Raw genomic sequence first — 17,995 nt, 5'->3', positions numbered from 1 at the left:
GCTCCCAAACAGTCCTTGCAGCACAGTTGAACCTACAAACATATTTTTTAAAATATGTATGTACTCCACAAGTCTCACAAGTCTCCACAAGTCTCTCCTCCTCCTGACTCATAGTCAACAATAAGTATAAACAGGAGACTTACAGTTCATCCATGAAAATCAAAAGAAGAAATCTTCCAATAGCACTAATTTCCAATTAGTGTCGTTCCAGGGGTGAAGGATTGGCTTCTTGTCCCCTGCACAAGATCGCTTGTCGCCAAATTTGTAGTAATCCACTCCTTTTAAGCAGTATTGAAGTAGGTTTAATGGAGCAGATAAATACACAGCCACCTTCAGCTTCACAGGCATTACTGGTTAAACATAGAATTCTGACATGGCCAAGATTCTGTTACATCACAGCCTACTAAACCATTCTAATCATTTCCACAGGGTGTTTTGGAGAAACTACTAAAAATGCCTCTAAATTGGATGTGAAAACCAAGAAAACTAAACATAACTAGTCTTATTCACTACTGCAATTATTACACGTTTTGATACAAAGGTGGGATGTTTCATGTTACTCTGTGACCAATTTCACTAGTCTTGTTTGACTTATATTCCTTTTCTCTAAATGATGGTTTGATGATTGTTTGAGGTGGATCTGAAAGCCTTATGCAGTGTGTCTGAAATCTCGTGAGGCGCCAGTTGATGCCTCTGTTGTCAAACACCTGAGGCAATATCATGAAATCTCATTGCAAGCACCTATTTCAATTTACACAAAATCAACACTGCACAGATCCACTTGAAAGTGTTTTATGGTCGTGTTTTAACTTGAATATTGAAAATCTCATCTTTTCTCACAATAAGTACACACTCACGCAGCCCTGATTATGTCTATGTGGATACACCTCCAGGCCTGCCACATGGTGAGGCAGATGGCAAATACTGGTCTTCCTGCCATTTCTTTAGTTACGTGAGGCAGTGTCTGGCCAGATAAAATATTTAGTAGCGGAAGAATTGTAAAGGGGATCTGTTGTTGGAAACAGAGAAATGCCTACTTTTTAAGCAAACAAATCCTCTACTATAACAGGAAACTAAACATTTTTCTGCTTCTGACAGTTATGTTTCTTTAACTCCTGAGACTGTGAGCTGTCGCATGGGTGGTGGGACATACGGAGAGGAAACTTGGAGAATCAACGAGCTGTTTCCTCAACTTGGAAGTTGTTGTGAGAAGTTCACTGAATATTTTCCACATAGAAGTTTTTATTCAGGAAATTAATGACACATCCCTGATTTTCACAAAGACGTCAGTGGATTTAGAAACAGTTTATGCCTCCTTGCCTGGAAATCACAGTCCTCTATGTAATGCTGGGGTCATCGTAATTCCCTGAAGGACTATAAGCTGCGTTCAAAGTGACATTTAGTCTTAGGATAAAAAGTGAGCAGTGATGGCTGCAAATGGGCAGATGTGGTACTGAAAACAGTCTTAGTCCTTGAAAAAGAAAGTCGCCGTTAATTGACTCTTAGTCCCTCTGATAGTGGTTATCCATGAGGTCTAATGCATCGAACATCACTATTTTCAATCCCAATAATAATTTTCCAATGATTAGTCAGTGGTCCACAGAGCCAGCATTAGTGAATAACCAGCAAAGAACTCAGTGGTGCTTCAGGCGAAAGGCACAGAAGAAGATGAAGGGTCAAATTAAAAGTACCCTACTGTTTCAACCGTATATCTGTTGGGTACTTATAGAAGTTACAGATGAGAATGATAATGTTCCTGAAGTAACTTTGATACCTTTAATCAGTTTTATTGATAACGAATCACGAGAATAGATGACAAAGTTGGATATCATATTTAAGAAAATCTAACTTTACATTACTTTTATCATCTCAAAAACGTAACAAACTTGTGAGTCAAAGCATTCTGGACGGGGAAACTAAGAATACATCACATTAACAGCCAAAGACAAAGGGCCTCCTCCTCTTGCGCCTAGCAAAACTATCGATTACATCTATCTGACATAAAACATAACCCTCACATATTTATAAGTATTCTTTCCAGATGTTTGCTCCACAGAACAGTGCCACCTTCCATTTACTGTCTAAAGGCACCTAATCTAGATGTGGAGATAATCGCCAGTGTCACTTGTTTTCCACAAGATAATCACTTGGAGGACTCCCCCCAGACTTCCTGTATCTCCATTAACTCCCCTTCTGGGGTGACCTATGTCCAAAGGTGCCATGACTGTGAACAGCTCAGAGTTTCGCTTCCAGGTGGTGGCCGTGGACTCTGTCTCCTCCTCTCAGCAGTAGTGTCACCATGAGGGTGTTTGTTATGGATCAGAATAATAATCCTCCTCAGACCCTCTACCGTGGCTGGACCTGGGGGTTCTGTGTTGTTCGAGATGGTTCCCCCAAAATGTTTGGCTCTGCTCTTCTCGCATTGATCCAAGATTCACAACAACCTGCCAGTAATGGGACTCAGCCTCAGCCCCAGCCCTTATGAGCTCGCTGTAGCCCTGGATTCTGGAAACAATGAGTTTGATTTCCTCAAGTCAGGCACTGGGTACACAAGAACTTTCTGCTTCCTGCAAAGGCCTCTGGGATCGGAAATTATTCGGTCGTAGGAACAATTGAAAACTGAAGCTTGATTCAGGGGAGAGATGTTCCAAGTTATAGTTCATATTATTCACCACTTTGCTGTGTAGGAAAGTGTGTGACACATAATGGTTCATGCGAAATCACTTATAGTGGGCTTTATTGATGGAAATTCTTGCACATTTCTTCAAGACTCGTTACAATAATTTGAAGGATCAACCATAAATGTGTAGTTTGTGTGTGTACAGAATTTTTTCCTGGACGTGTTTTCACGGGTTGCAATCTTGTTGTGAAAGGCAAGTTCAGTCCCTTCTCTTATCATGTGCATTTGAAATGTAAGCCAAATCATTAAACCAGTGCTGAGCTGAGTCAAATTGGCATATTTTGTAAAAAAAAACACAAAAAGTCCCGTAAACATACAAACATTCTAGTAGGCTTTCTAGGAGTATTACCTTGTAAGCACTTCTACTGAAAATCTTCATGTTACTGCAGTTCAGTTTCATGTCTGGCATCGTGTGGTTTGTGCTCCCTGAGACTAGTATTGGTAACTACCAGGTCAAATCCTTGTTGGGAAGGAGCTCCAATATCACAACAGAAATCTCCAGCTCCTTCCCAAGAGCGTCAACAACTGTAGAAGCTTTTGTACACACAGGTCGTGTTCTCCGGATGTCCCTAACCGTAAACTGGGACAAAGTAAGTTCACTGATTGCAAACCAGCAGTAAAATATTAAACGAAGTTGTGACTGTTCCTCGGTGAATCCTGCTCCACTGTAAACGTTTACAATGCACAAAGTTCTTCTACTTGAATTTACAATCAGAATTCTGCGTTATACTTTCAAAAACTCTGCAAAATGCACAGTGGCCTCGGCAAACAATCGCATCTTGGAGATCTTTGGCCTACGGTGAAATCTAAAACACAGAATGTCTGCTTCCGGCTATATGTCACAGCGCTCACTGCTGCGATAAGTGTGTGACTCTGGCCACATGTTCTCATCCAGAAGGAAAAACACTGATTTATTGTCTCATTAGAATAGTATGTTAATCCTGCCAGCGAAAATATGAGGATATTCAGTGCTTTGATGCTTTTTTTGTTTATTTAGTTAGTATATGTGCTGAACTCCTGCACAATAGATGGTGTCACCAAGCCCTGGTCAGTTTACGTATTATACACAATTTTTTTCAATCTGTGACACTTATGACCGTTGAATGTGCAGAGGGTGCGTTCAGCGTGGCAGAGGGAAATGCGGCTTAGAAAGATGTATTTTGTAACGTTCTTCGGTTGCTTCACAATGTGTGGGGCCAGGAAGGTGATACCGAAGGACTGATAATAGAGCTCGCTGCCTGTCGACTGCGAAGGGCCTTTACCCATGTCCTGAATATTTTAAAAAGTCTGTTTTTTCGAATGGAGTCCAAACCATTTAGGGCTGAGCAGTAATCACAGCGTGTATGTACTGTCCGCAAAGCATGGCAGTCAATCCGGTGTGCGCGTTCTATCCGCACATTACGGTGGTGGTTCTAGTCATGTATTTACTTGTACTAAATGCTGTTGGGCAGTCAGTATTCACGCTCACTGACTGATGTAGTGTGAAACAGCGCCCTTAACTGGCTACTTTCACGGTGCCTGCCGTTGTCCTTGCTGCGGGATGTGTGCCTTGTATACCACGCATAGTACCCCCAGGGGCACCCCGCTTTCCCCCCTCCCCCAAATTAGGTTACCCAAAGAAGACACAAGAAACAGTTGTAACTGGGTAACAAATGCTGCAGGATTTATTACATAATTCCAGGATATGTAATAGGTGGGTTATCTTACGGGCGATCCAAGGGCAGGCGGCCATCTACTTCACCTGCCCCGCCTGATGAGCCGGGCAGCACGGGAACGACCCGCAAGTGCTGCCCCCCAAGTGATTCTTTTTTCGATCACGTGCCGTTGAGATTCTACTCACACACCCCCTCTCGGGGCGGAGCGTCGCATAGCAAGCCCCCGGTTGTTCAGGCCCACAACCGCCCACAGGCCTAGCGGGGCGCCGACCGGCTTCCGGGACCTCTCTGGAGGCTCCTCGTTTTGGCTCAGGCACCACGTGGTGCCGCGCAGAGGTACCCTTTGTACCGGCCTGCTTCCAGATCGCCCTGTAACTCCGCCTGCAACGAAAAGAAAAACATTAAAACGTTCAGCCAAAAACCCCACCCCACCACACCACGCCGGGTAAGCGGTAGGGAGGGTAAAAAGGCGAGGTGGGCGACAAAGAGGTCGCCAGTGAGGGTGGGGGAAGGCTAAATAGCCTTCCCCTCACACCTGGGCCCGGAAGTGACGCGCCTTTCGCGTCACTTCCGGCCCTCGACACGGAGGGGGGCAACAATCGGGATCCCCGCCCCCGCCCCCCCCGAAGGAGGGAGTGGGGAGGGGTGACCGGGGCCACTAAGGCGCCGACCGCCGAGTGGCCCCCTGCGGGGGCCGCGGTCAGCGGCATAGTACCCCCAGGGGCACCCCGCTTTCCCCCCTCCCCCAAATTAGGTTACCCAAAGAAGACACAAGAAACAGTTGTAACTGGGTAACAAATGCTGCAGGATTTATTACATAATTCCAGGATATGTAATAGGTGGGTTATCTTACGGGCGATCCAAGGGCAGGCGGCCATCTACTTCACCTGCCCCGCCTGATGAGCCGGGCAGCACGGGAACGACCCGCAAGTGCTGCCCCCCAAGTGATTCTTTTTTCGATCACGTGCCGTTGAGATTCTACTCACACCCCCCTCTCGGGGCGGAGCGTCGCATAGCAAGCCCCCGGTTGTTCAGGCCCACAACCGCCCACAGGCCTAGCGGGGCGCCGACCGGCTTCCGGGACCTCTCTGGAGGCTCCTCGTTTTGGCTCAGGCACCACGTGGTGCCGCGCAGAGGTACCCTTTGTACCGGCCTGCTTCCAGATCGCCCTGTAACTCCGCCACAGCCCTGGAGGCGGCTAACCGTCGCAGCCAGGGCCCCCCACCAACCTAGCTCTTTACCTGCACCCTCTATTCACCAATGCTTCGCTTAAATCCAATAAAAACAGGTCCATGCCTATTTGGGAGAGGTGTACTCCATCCAAGTCGAAGTACCCCTTCACATTCCCCTGAATCATCTCATGGCGAATAAAGCCCAAACCCCTTTGGGCTGTGAACTTACGCATTGCTCCATTAATGCGCCTCCTGGAGTGCTCTACCGCTTCTAAGGATTTAGCTCCCCGCCAAGACCTGCGGGGGATGATCTCTGACCACACGATCTCACACTCGCCCAGACGTTTGCAGATTTCCCCTAAGTCTCTTTTCATGGCTAATAACAGCAATCGTCTCCCTAGGGTAACAAGGTCGTTACCACCCAGGTGTATCACCAACAGGTGGGGCAAGGTGGACCCGTGTGCTCTTAGTCTCTGCTCGATCTTATTCCTGAGTTCGAACCATCTCATCCCCGGCACCCCCATCCATTCCACTTCGGTCTGAGGGAAGTGTCGCATCCAAATTCGGTGCAATGCCCATTGGGCCGCCCGGGCGACAAATGAATGCCCGATCACCCACACCACTCGTCCTAATAAAGAGGGGACATGGTGTACACACAAGTTATTTTAATCAGAAAGGGTGATTTAAACGATACACACCATAAATCACAAACACATTACTAACAGCTGCCTCACGGGCGCGACAAAGAGGTCGCCAGTGAGGGTGGGGGAAGGCTAAATAGCCTTCCCCTCACACCTGGGCCCGGAAGTGACGCGCCTTTCGCGTCACTTCCGGCCCTCGACACGGAGGGGGGCAACAATCGGGATCCCCGCCCCCGCCCCCCCCCGAAGGAGGGAGTGGGGAGGGGTGACCGGGGCCCCGGGGCCACTAAGGCGCCGACCGCCGAGTGGCCCCCTGCGGGGGCCGCGGTCAGCGGCAGAGACCGTAAGCGAACAATGGCGCCTCCAGTGAATGATTCGCACGCGCTGCTCTCGCTGCACTTCGGCTTTGCTGCGCCAACGCATCCGCTATTCCTTGATTCTCAGTGGACTCCGTATGACTTTAAAAACGATCCGGCTAGCCTGATTGGAGGCCGCTTCAGCCGTCGCTGGTTATAGTTTTAAGACTTTGCAAGAGTGAGCAAATCAGTGGCTACTGTCGGCAGTAAACTTACCCAGAACGTAATGTTCTACGCTACCCACCGCCGGACTGAAAATGAATGTGTTTCTCCCCTGCCTCTAATGGCAAACCGGTGTCAGAAGAAGAGCGAGGCTGCACGGGGTTCAGTTGAAAGCTCAGCGTCCTTGCTCCCACCTCGGTCTTTTTCACCGGTGATCCTCAGAAGAAGCAGATCGTTTCTCTGCGTAGACAGATGCAATGCATAGTCCTATCCACTAACTCGAGATGTAATTAATGACCCTCGCAAGGAAATACACTTCATTAGTGGATGCGCTGTGCACGCTAGTGCAACACTGACTGTCCATAATGGAAAGAGGTATTACTCACTCCACGGAAGTCCTAAATAGATTGGGGACGTGAATATCCTGTGTAATGTGCTGGGTCTGGGTCTCCCGTTCCTGCTTCTCGGGTGTGAGGGCTTCAGTAAATGAAATTGAAATTAGAAACACCTCTGGGGGAACAGTTAAATAGCAGCCCATTTCTGTATGAGAAATGATGCAGTTGCCGATTATGACACTGAGCGCCGCTGTTCACCCACCTCAGAAAACACTCTCCGAGATCATTCTGCCACGTGGTTAGAACACAGCATTGCCACACAGAAAAGAAAATCGCTGAACGTCTCAGTGCACTGCAGACTCTTCGTGGGTGAAGTCTGTCACTGTGCGTTCTTTCCAGACATTAATTTGCTGCAGGTAATTAGAGTGACTTCCTGTTCCTGGAATGGCCCAAACACCGAGGCACTGTTACTTCGAGACTACCAGACTCTGCTACTCCGGGGCACCGGCACCGAGGCGCTGCTACTCCGCGGCACCGACATCGAGGCGCTGTTACTCCGGGGCTCAGGCATCGAGGCGCTGTTACTCCGGGGCTCCTCTGCTGCTTCTTGTTGCTTTGCTGTGCGTCTGTGGAGCCGCTTCCGGGCAGCTGCGTTATTCCATCCCCGAGGAGATGAGGGAAGGCTCTTTTGTTGGGAATGTGGCTCTGGATCTGGGGATGGATACAAAGGAGTTCTCAGAGGGAGGAGCCCGGATCGAAGCCAGAGGTAGGAAGCAGTATTTTGCTCTTAATTTGAAAAAAGGACATTTAAATATCAACGAAAGGATTGACAGAGAAATCTTATGTAGACAAGTAGCTCGGTGTCTATTAAATGTAGAAATTATTTCAAAGAACATCATGAAAGCATTTGAGATTGAAGTGGAGATTCAGGATATTAATGACAATTCCCCCACGTTTACTGATGATCAAATATTACAAGTCCTTGAAAACACTAATCCTGGCACTCGATTTGTGCTGCCCGAGGCCCATGATGCAGATGTGGGCGTGTACTCTCTGCAGAACTATCAACTCAGTGAAAATAAACACTTCACGCTGGATATAAAAAGCAGTACAGATGGCACGAAGTATGCAGAGCTGGTCCTAGAGAAACCACTGGACCGGGAGGAGCAGGAAGTTCACAGCTTGATCCTCACAGCCACGGACGGAGGGGATCCGGTCAGATCAGGCACCATGAGGATACAGATCAATGTGCAGGATGTGAATGACAATGCACCCGTTTTCAGTCAGACTGTTTATAAGATCAGTGTGCCCGAAAACACACCCAAGGGGACTGTTGTGGGCAGCGTCACAGCTGTTGATATTGACCAGGGAACAAACGCAGAAATAACTTATTTCTTTAGCAAAATAGAAGAAAATATTGTACAGAAATTCGGACTGGATTCTAAAACTGGAGAAATATCTTTAATTAAAAATTTGGATTTTGAGGAGTCCGAATTGTATGAGTTTGAAGTCCGAGGCAGTGATGGGATTCTATCTTCACGCTGCAAAGTTTTGCTACAAGTCATTAATGTGAATGATAATATCCCAGAGATATTAATGTCATCTGTGCTTAATCAAGTACCAGAAAACAGCCCTTTCGGTACAGTCATTGCTCTTCTGGAGGTATACGATAGGGATTCAGGAGAGCATGGAAAAGTCACTTGCTTTCTGCCACCCCATCTACCCTTTCAGTTGAATAAATCAATTGGAAGTTATTATAGTTTAGTAACAAGTGGTGTTTTAGACAGGGAACGTGTTACACAATATAACATAACAATTACTGCCACAGACAGCGGAACTCCACCACTGTCTAAAACCCAAACCATAAACCTTCAGATTACAGATGAAAATGACAACGCACCAGTATTTAATCAACTGTCACATAGCGCCTTTATAATGGAAAATACACCCAAAGGTACTTCCATTTTTAGAATTAAGGCAACAGATGTAGATTGGGAGAAGAATGGTAAGATCAGTTACTCCATCATTGATGGACACATTGAAGGAACGCCATTATCTTCTTACTTATCTATTAATTCCGAATCTGGAGTCATCTATGCTCTTCTTTCTTTTGACTTTGAGCAGTTCACAGAATTTCAAATCCAAGTGAAAGCTCAAGATGGCGGTTCTCCCACTCGTATGAGTAATTCCACTGTGACATTTTACATACTGGATCAAAATGACAACACTCCTGAAATATTATACCCATCGACCCCCATAGATGGGTCCTCTGGGGTGGAAATGGCGCCTCGCTCCTCTGAACCGGGTTATCTGATAACTAAGGTCGTCGCTGTTGACGCTGATTCAGGACAGAATTCCTGGCTCTCCTACCAGCTGCTGAGGTCCATAGACCATGGACTGTTTACTGTAGGTCCTCACAGTGGAGAAATCAGGACAGCCCGCCCCATTATGGAAAAAGATGCCATTAAACAATTTCTGGTGGTCCTAGTGAAGGACAATGGGCAGACCCCTCTCTCTTCTACAGTTACAGTCACCATAGTGTTGGCAGACAGTCTGCCGGAAATGCTCCATGATATAAGTAACCCTTCAGCTCCCGCAGACATGGAGTCAAACCTCACACTATATCTGGTGATCGCTGTTGCTGTTGTTTCCTTTTTGTTCCTTTTCCTCATCATTCTTCTTTTGGCCATCAGAGTTTATCACTGGAGGGAATCGCAGCTCTGTGAGTCATCTGGGGTTAGCTTCAACTCACTTCCTGCCTCTAAGTTTGTGGGCATTGATGGTGTCAGAGCTTTTCTTCAGACCTATTCTCGTGACGCGTGTTTAACAGCAGAATCTGGGAAAAGTCAGTTCAAGTTCCAAAGTTCAAGCAGGACAAATACTCTTTCAGAAAATCAAACTTCTGAAACTGGAGCACCTCCACTCCTGACTGAAGATTTTTTAAGTATCGGCAAAGAGGACCAGCTATTTCTTCAGGTAAGTTCACTTTATCTGCACTTTATTTGAATGCACGTTACATTGGCTTTTCTGCAACGTCAGCTGTGAATAATTGTCTCCAAATATACCTTTCATTCACGGTTTGTCGACTGCAATATGCTACAGTGGCAGACAACAAAAACTAGTAAAATGATAACATGTTCAACTTAAAATATGCATTATTTAGAAATGGCTAGAATTGATCGGCCTTTGATTATCGAGCTCTTACACTAACTCCAAAGAAGCAGAAAGAGATAAAGGGTTCAGAACCACTCATTCAAATTTTCACGTGTTAGGAAGAAGGGCACCTCTTTGATATCTGCTATGTTTGAGTATCTAGTCCCTGCTTTTTTCTGCGTGTTGCCTCAATATTCTCATCCACCAGTTCAATTAAAAATGGACCTTTGACACTGGCCTCCTTATTAGTGGTACATGTGGTTTGTGGGTAAAGTGAGGTTACTTTTTTCAAACCTTCCTGTATTGGGGATGGGTGTATTGAAGAAACTACTAGAAATGCTTCTAAATAGGATGTGAAAACTAAAAAGAACTATTCTTAATCACTACTGCAAGTATTACACGTTTTGATACAAAGTTAGGGTGTTTTATTTTACTCTGTGGCCAATTGCACTAGTCTTGTTTTGTTGATATTCGTTTAGTTTAAATGATGGTTTGATGATTGTTTGAGGTGGGTCAGAAAGCCTTAAGCAGTGTGTCTGAAATCTCGTGAGGCGCCACTTGATGCTTCTGTCGTCAAACACCCGAGGGAATATCATAATCTCATTGCAAGCACCTTTTTTAAATTACAAAAAATCTACACTGCTCAGATCCACTTGAAAGCCTTTTTATGGTCATATTTTTATTGTAATATTTAAAATCTCAACTTTTCTGACACTAAATACATTTGCAGCCCTGATTGTGTCTATGTCGGAGCCCCTCCAGGCCTGCCGCATCGAGAGGCAGATGGCAAATACTGCCCTTTGTCCAATTTCTTTAGTTCTGTGAGGCGGTGTCTGGCCATATAAAATATTTAATAGTTGAAGAATTGTAAAAGGGATCTACTGTTGGAAACGTAGCAAAGGATTTTTGCTAAAAAAAAGTAGACATTTCTCTGACAGAAAACTAAGCATTGTCTCTGCTGTTGAGAATGATTTTTTATTCCTGAAACTGGAAGCTGTCCTGTGAGCGGCAGGATATATGGAGGTGAAATATGCGGAGAATTAACCAGCTGTTTCCTCTTCTTCGAAGTTGTTGTGTTAAGTTCACTGAAGATTTTCAGCATAGAAGTTTTTATTCAGAAAATTAATGACACATCCTTGATTTTCACAAAGACATCAATGGATTTAGAAACAGTGCATGCCTCCTTGCTCGGAACTCACAGTGCGCTAGGTACTGCTGGGGTCGTCATAATGCCCTGCAGGGCTATAAGCTGCATTCAAACCAACATGTTGTCTTAGGATAAAAAGTGAGCGATGATGGGCACAAATGTGGAGATGTTGTGCTGGAAACTGTCCTAGTCCTTGAAAAGTAAAGTCACCTCTGTTTGACTCTCACTCCCTCTGATGGGGGTGATCCAAGGAGGTCCAATACATCGGACATCAATATTCTCAGTTCCAATAATAATTTCCCAGTGATTAGCCAGAGTCCTGCAGAGCCAGCACTAGTGAAGGAGCAGCAAATATCTCAGTGTTGCTTCAGGGGAAAGGCACAGAAAAGATGAAGGGTCAAATTTAAAATAACCTACTCTTTCGACCACATATTTGTTGGGTACTTCTAGAAGTGACAGATGAGAATGATAATGTTCCTGAGGTAACTTTCAGAAATGTCTTCAGTCTACTTCCAGAGTACTCTTCCCTGAGTATTTAATCAGATTTATTGGTAACGAGTCACGAGAATAAAGGATAAAGTTGGATATCATATTCAAGAAAATCTAATTTTCGTATTACTTTAATCATCTGAAGAACGTAACAGACTTGTGAGTCAAAGCAATCTGGATAGAGAAACTCTCAGAATACAATATCACAGTATCAGCCGCAAAGGACCTCTTCCTCTAGAGCCAAGCAGGACTATCGATTGCATCTATCTGACGTAAAACATAACCCTCACATATTTATATGTATTCTTTTCAGATGTTTGCTCCAAAGAACAGCGCGATTTATGGTTCCATTTACTGATTTAGATGTGGAGATAAAGACCAGTGTCTGTTGTTTTGCACGAGGCAATCACTTGCGGGACACCCCTCTTGACTCCCTGTTTTTCCATTACCTCCCCTTCTGGGGTGATCTATGTCCAAAGCTCCCATGACCATGAACAGCTCAGAGAGTTTCAACTTCCAGGCGGAGGTTCAGGACTCTGGGTCTCCTCTCAGTAGTAATGTCACTGTGAGGGAGATTCTTATGCATCAGAATGATAATCCTCCTCAGATCCTCTACCCTGCTCAGACCTGATGTTCCTGTGTGGTGCGAGATTTTTCCCTGAAAATGTTTGTCTGCTCTTCTCACATTAGTCCAAGATTCACATCAACCTACCTATAGTGGGACTCTGGCTCATCCCTGCTCTTATGAGGTCCCTGTAGCCGTGGATTCTGGAAACAATGAGTTTGTTTTTCCCAAGTCAGGCACAGGGGTACCCACAAAAATTCTGCTTCCTGCAAATATTTCTGGGAATTGTAATGGTTCGATTGGAGGAACAATTGAAAACTTAAGGTTGAATCAAGGGAGAGATTCTCCTAGTTATAATCAAAATTATTCTTCACTTTGCTTAGTGATGTCGGAACATGTGTAATATGTAATGGTCCATACGAGCTCACTCCCAGGGTGTGGGCTGTGTAACAGTTAATCGATGAAAGTTTGTTGCAGGGATTCTGCTTAGGCGCAGAACCATGCTTGCGACCATAGAACCTTAGTAGGCAGGGACCAGTTCATCCTACCACCTTAGTACCCATGTTTCCAGGACTGACTGGCTATCGTGTCTCACTTCCCCTCCTACTCACTCACAGAGAAACAAGTGATTAGACACCCTAGAACACAACACTCCCGATTCACTCCGGAATCGCGGTTTCAGGACACATCCTTTCACTCTCACACTCATACTAGTGAACAATACAATCTGACAGAGACACGAGGAAAGTTTAAAATGCTTATTTTTTACTTTTGTGCTCTAGTATGCAGTGTACTTGCCACAATAAGTAAGAAAATGCCTAACACATATACGGTCTGCATAGTAAGTAATCCATAAATCATAATAGGAGCTGTCATTATATAAGACAGGGTAGCCTAACCCACCTCCCCTTCTACGGAAGCACAGTAATTATAAATTAGATGATCTCTAGGTGTTGGCAGTACACCCCCATACCTTAGAATGCACAAATGAAAGTTTTGCATCTTGGGTGCAGTCACGATCTCTTCCCTCAAAAGATGCCTCTTCAAGTATATTGTTGCCTATCTGTTCATACCTATATAGCAAAGTACAAGCATACCTATATAGCAAAATGCGTGTCCCCAAACAACAGCTGCATTTGTGTGTTTTATGTAAGTGCTAGGGCCTGATCAGAACAGAATAACAAGGGACATTGTTATTTGTCCTTATCTATGGTGTTCAGACTAAATCCCTGGAAAGAATAGAATGCGAAAACAACAGCAGGTTCTGTGTGAAAGTACAGTGTGGCACAAAGCAAAACATTTTTGTATAGTAACATCCGCAAAGCAGATAACAGTCAGCAACATGCTCATGCTAGCATAGGGAAAACGACAGTGGGCCTTCACAGGACATATGACCAGTTTCTGTGTAACTCACCACTTGTTATAATGACTCAAAGGGTCGACCATAAAAAGTTGTGTGTGAGGGGGTAATGTACAGAATTGTATTCCTATTCCTAGATTTGATTTTGTCTGTTTTAGTTTAGTGTGGAAGGCAAGTTTGGTCCCTGCACTTCTCATGTTAATTTGGAACTTGATGCAAATCTTTAAACCAGTTTTGAACACGCTAAGATTAATTGCCATAATCTGTGAAAACAAATTCATCCGATCATTCTATTAAGTTGTCTATGAGTCTTTACTTGATAGCACGTCTATTCAAGATCTTAATGTTACCTCAGTTCAGATTCATGACTGACATTGTGTGGTTTGTGCTCTCTGAGGCTGGTATCGGTAACTATCCGGTCAAATTATTGTTGGGAAGAAACACTAATATTAGAGCAGAAATCTTCAGCTCCTCCGCAAAAGCGTCAACAACTGTAGCAGCATTTGTAAACACAGGTCAGATTCTCCAGATGTCCCTATCCATAAATTTGGATAGAATAATTTAAATCATTTCATATCACCAGTAAAATTCTAGGCAAAGTTTTGACTATTGTTTGGCGAATCCCACTTCCACTGCTAACTTTAGAATGCACATGGCTCTGCTACTTGAATTCCAATCAGAATTCCGCATTAGACTGTCAAAAACTGTCCATAATTAGGATGGGTGGAAGTCGCAGAGCTTCCCTCCGCGGAGTTACGTAACTGCTCTGCAAGATTCTGAAGAGTTCTGGGAAGAGTGGAGTTCGGTACGTTGCACTGCTCATGCTGATTTTAGCATCGGGAGCTTGTCCTGTGCTGTACAATCAGCCGGAACTGATCCACTCGTGCCAGAGAGTGCTGCTTTTTTCTGCCACTAGAGTAGATTTTCTACTCGAGCGGAAGCTTTCTCGGTGCAAGTGGCAGCTTTTCAATGCAACAGGTTGTGACCTGCCGTGACCGTTCGCTTTAAGAAATCTTGATGGGAGGCAGATTTTCTTACTTGGCAAGCCATGCAAGAAAAACCTCTGACACTTGATGGTTGATGGAGTTTTTCTGAAACTCCATGCTTCAAACAGTGGGCAAAACTCTGCAAGCTCTGCCAGAGGCGCAGAGGTTACCTCCCACCCCTATTCAAAATGATCAGTGACTTCAGCAAACAATAACATCTTGGAGATCAGTGGCCTTAGCTGAAATCTAAAACACATAACTTGTGCTTCCCGGACGTCAATCATAGAGCTCACTGCTGCAGGAAGTGTGTAACACTAGCCACGTGTTCTCATTCAGAAGGATAAAACACTGATAAATTGTCGCAATAAGAGATTGTCAATCCTGCAAGCGATAAAATGATGATATTTGGTGGTTGTGTGTGTACGTTATCCACGGCGGTTAGAGGAACTGCCTTTGTTTACAAATAGCTATTCAAACCAATAGCCATTTTTTCACTGTATCTAATTAGTATATGTGTGGTGCTGTTGCACCATGCACGGTGTCACTAAGCCCAGGTTAGTAAAGAAATATATACATTTTTTATGTGCGACACTTACTTTGTGTGTGCAGAGGGTGCATCCAGCAGTGGTAGAGCGAGTGTGTTTTTGTAACGTTCTTAAATTGTGTGGTTCAAGAAAGTGATACTTCTCATTGTGTGGGTCAGAAAAGTTATAGTTCACAATGTGTGGGTCAGGAAGGTAATACCTAAGAACTGATAATAGATCTCGCTGTCAATCGGCAGGGGTGGGGAGGAGGGCCTTAAGCCTTGTCCTGAATATAAAATTAAAGTCTGTTTTTTTGGATGGAGTCCGAGCCATGTTGGATTACCGAGTTTAGAAACAGTTACTGCCAACAACACATGGCAGTCAGCCTTGTCTACACGTGAAATCCTTACATCACGATGGTTGTTGTAGTCCGCATTGTTTGATGAATTAGGTTAGATGTTTCGGTGTCAATTATTGTGAGGTGCCCATTGATTGTTCTTGTATCTAGATGTCATTGTGCAGTCCGTATTCACGCTCAATAACCGATGTAGTGTGAGATAGTGCCCTTAACCAGCTGCTTACACGGTGCCTGGTTGTGTATTCGCTGCAGGAAGTGTGCTTCGTATTCAACGCGCAGAGCGACACGATGCGCACAATATTGAACTGCCTTTACTTATCTCAGTAATTTCAGCATCTAAAATATCGGTGGGTGACCTCAAAATAGAAGAGGGCCTCACAGAGGTTATTGCATTGAAACACAGACATAGGCAACTCAGAGGTGGCAGCTGCTTTTGTTCTAAGATGTGGTTTATTTTAGGGCCACACCCTTGCACCTACTTTCACCCCTCGATACCATTATGGGGGTACATTAAATAAAAAATAGTACTAGACAAATCACATCTCTGGGGAGAACCGCATTTCATGAAAGCACTCCAAAGTGTGCCCCTCGTGCACGTTCTCATTAATAACATTTTCACCAACTAACATGAACATAATTTCAAGCTAGAAAAAGTGTTTTAAGGGCTCCAGGATCATTCGCGATTCTGATATTGGATAGTAATTTAACATGTTAAGGTGCAAGTTATAGAGTAATGGGCTTAGCACTGCTACCATCTTCTTCAATGTGACTTTTGACCTCATCTGGGCCTTTGTACCCTTGTATCAGTTCCATCGGTTGAAGGTCTAGGTCTAGCGCCTTAAAGCATCGTCTACTCGGCCAGTGCGCTGCTGTGGACATCCACTTCTAACATGCGGAGGGCGGGCGACAGCAAGACCAGTTCACAGATGGACTTATTAGAGTGATGTCAGTGCCACAGTTTCCTCTATATATGACGTAGCGCGTATTAATTGTGCGGGACTCGCCCCTGTGCCTTGGACATCTCGCTCCCATAAAGCAGGGGCCGTATCACAGTGGACTTGGCCGGCGCAGCGTCCAGGGCCTGTTTTACGCACCCGCAGTGAGTAAAGTGAAGTAATGTAACCGATACGTGTCAGAGTGGGTTTCTTATTTTCAAATAGTGCGGCTATGAAACAGTGAGGAAGGTTTGTCTCCTCCTGCTTTGGACGGCTCTGTTATAAAATAACGCTCTAATTAAGAGTCTTTTCAGGTTGAATTAATTCACTTTACGCACTGAATGGCCATGAAAAGGCACGCGACCTTGTGCTTTCGTCCCCAGATTTTAGGGACCTGTGGTGGAGGCGGACAAGGCCGGTCTCCATCTTTCAGGAGTTGCTTATGATCCAACCGTGAAGTTAAATCCTCATTCCCGGCTCGGTCCGGCTCCTCCAGTAAATTCTACGCAGGCGCTCCCCTCACCGCCCCCAGCAGCGCTGAGCCAAGGGGTCACCTGGTCTCTTATTCTCAATGAATCCCCTGTGACTTTAAAAACGAGGCCTCTGATTGGAGGCTTCTTGGGCCGTCGCTGGTTAGTTTGAAGACTTTCCAAGAGTGCGCAAATCAGTGACTACTATCGGCAGTAAAGTTACCTAGAACGTTATGTTCTGCACTGCTCAGCGCTGGAATATAAACGAATGTTTCATCGTCTCTTGGACCGCGTCAGCTACTGAACTCCCCAGGATTGTACCCCAACCATATCCCACTGGGGGACACTTGGTAAAGCAGTCAGGGTCAGTCAGTCTCAGGGAGAGCGTCCTTCCGCCATCCCGCTGCCTTCCCTCGGGCTCAGCTGCCACAGGTCGCGCTGGAATGAGGAATAACCCCTTGTGTTCCTTGGTCATCAAGCCTTGGTGTGCGCTGCTAGCTCTGGTCACCTGTGCCCCTGGTGAGAAGAGACCAGGCGTGTCTTTGTTACCTCAACTTTGAAGTCGCTCGTTTTTGTGGCCTAAGTTGTTGGTCTGCACACTTCCGTTCCGTCTCTCATGGGCGACTCCCTGGAGACGGATGCAAATATGAAAAGCCGATGTAAGAAATCAGTACAAAGATGTCGGCGGCAGACCGTGATCTACCATGTCCGCTGGTGGCAAACCGGTGGCGGAAGAGGTATAGCGAGGATGTATGAGGGGTTCAGTTGAAAGCTCAGCGTCCCACCTAGGTCCGTTTTCACCGGTGATCCTCAGCAGAAGCAGATCGTTTCTTTGCGTAGACAAATGCAATGCATTTACTCATGATGTAATAAATTTGCCGGGGCAAGGAAACACACTATAACAGTGGATGCGCTGTGCACTTACGTGCAACACTGACTGTCCATAATGGAAAGAGGTATTACTCACTCCACGGAAGTCCTAAATAGATTGGGGACGTGAATCTCCT

At 45.3% G+C, this 17,995-nt stretch overlaps 1 pseudogene; it reads left to right on the top strand.

Annotated features, from left to right (window-relative positions):
* The first annotated feature begins 7,673 nt into the window (after positions 1 to 7,673).
* Positions 7,674 to 13,942, top strand: LOC146810732 (protocadherin gamma-A11 pseudogene; annotated as a pseudogene).
* The last annotated feature ends 4,053 nt before the right edge of the window (positions 13,943 to 17,995 follow it).

Source organism: Triturus cristatus, chromosome 7, assembly GCF_964204655.1.
Source record: "Triturus cristatus chromosome 7, aTriCri1.1, whole genome shotgun sequence".
Classification (NCBI taxonomy): Eukaryota; Metazoa; Chordata; class Amphibia; order Caudata; family Salamandridae; genus Triturus; species Triturus cristatus.
Note: the sequence above shows the minus strand (reverse complement) of the source record. Positions and strands in the feature narration are given on the sequence as shown.